The sequence below is a fragment of the Echinops telfairi genome, unplaced genomic scaffold (assembly GCF_000313985.2).
Source record: "Echinops telfairi isolate 266 unplaced genomic scaffold, ASM31398v2 ScPeMD7_2291;HRSCAF=2852, whole genome shotgun sequence".
NCBI lineage: Eukaryota > Metazoa > Chordata > Mammalia > Afrosoricida > Tenrecidae > Echinops > Echinops telfairi.
In genome coordinates, this window is record NW_022106189.1 from 42,438,132 (window position 1) to 42,439,938 (window position 1,807).

The following is a 1,807-nucleotide window of genomic DNA, read 5'->3' on the forward strand; positions in this document are numbered from 1 at the left end:
AAAAGGTTGTTCCTGTAAACCTTCCCCGGTTCACAATAAAAAAATTGGATATAGAAATAAAAACAGAAAGCTGAACTTGACTGGCTGCTTAGGGTTGGCAGGTGGCAAGTGAGTTCGTCCGACTGCTTACTTGCTAAAAACGTTTAACCAAAATATCTCAACCAAAAGATGAATTATACTGGATTTAGGAAACAGACTGTGTTATCTGGAACAGATTCTACTCTACTTAATCAAGACTTCCAGAACACTGTGTGGAAGCTGAATGGTTGATCCAGAATGTGTAGTACAGAAATTACTATCACTGAGGGAACTGAAGGTGTACTATGGGTCTCATGTGGGAATACAGTTGATAGTTTAAGGCTGTAGTTTCTGGAGAGAAAAAGCCATTATGAGTTGCTATGAGTCAGAATCAATTCAATGGCAATGGGTTATCTAACTAATGATTCTAAATGCTCCAACTCTTAAGTTATAGTTTTAATCAGTTGCTTAGCAAAGTTTTAAAAAAAAGAATATCTAGAGAAATGTCTGAATTTGAGCTATGATTTTACAAAAAAGAACAGCATTAAGATTTCCTACCAGTCTCCCAAGGGACAGTGTTGTGCCTTTAATAGATGAGTGTTCCTGTATTTAGTTTTATTAATATGTAATCTGAGGTTTTGCAGAATGTGGTTGCAGCTGAGGCACATGAAAGTAGTTACTGACACCTCCTGGGACTTGTGTTATTATTGGAATTATTAAATGTTGTATGTAGGTTAATACTAATGTGATGTCTCAGAAAGTGAATATGGTGTTCATGAAGGAAAGCACACATATAAACAACATATATTTACTCGCTAAGCACATCATGCTTGATAAAGTAAAGGGGAAATGAAAAAGAGGAAGACCTTTGAAAAGATAGATTGATACAGTGGCTACAACAATGAACTCAAACATAACAATCGTGATGATGGCAGAAGACCAGGCAGTGTTTCCATCTGTTGTACACAGGATTGCTAAGAGTTGGAACAACTGGAAGGCACCTAACGACATAAGGACATGGATTCCCCTTAAGGTTTAGAGCCTAAACACAGGAACAAGAAGTTTTTCCAATGTGCCACGCAAGACACTTAGCCTCACGCGACAATCACTGAAGACTCGGTACTATAAGAAAGCGCAGTGGAGAAATTAGATGGTACCCAGCTGTCAAACAGGATTGTGTTTGGGGTTTGAAAAGCCACTTAAAGTAGCCATCAAGAGGGGAATGCAACAGACCATCAATAGGAGCAAAGCCATTAAGTTCCCGAGGAACCCCGATTGCAGATTTTTGACTATAGGGCAGTGCTTTGGCACCTCATCTGAAATGGTTGTGGGTTACTCACAGTGAGCCACACTCAAAGTCTAATGGTGTAACAAGGTGGCTGGGGGGGGGGAGCCCGCTAGACTGCTCCATCCCTGACTACAAGAAGAACAATGGGGACTTGTGCTACTCATCTACATCGGGTCAGGGTAACAGTTAGACTTGGAACTAGATGTATGGTCTTTCTTTTTCTTATGGTGTCTATCCATGAGGGGTGGCAAGGGAGGGGCGGAGGTGGGGAGAAGGGAGTGGTGAATAGCAAGGATACTAAAATTGACGTGAGGAGGGTGTAGCATTCCTGGTCATGTTTAATCAATTGAAATGTATCCAAGAGGCATAACTGAGAGATGAATGATGGGTAAACATGATGGTGGGGCAGGAGAAAAGAAAAGATAAAAAGAGGAACGAAGACAGTAAAAATTATATATATAGGTATAAAGATAGATATGTATATATGCAAACATCTAAAGA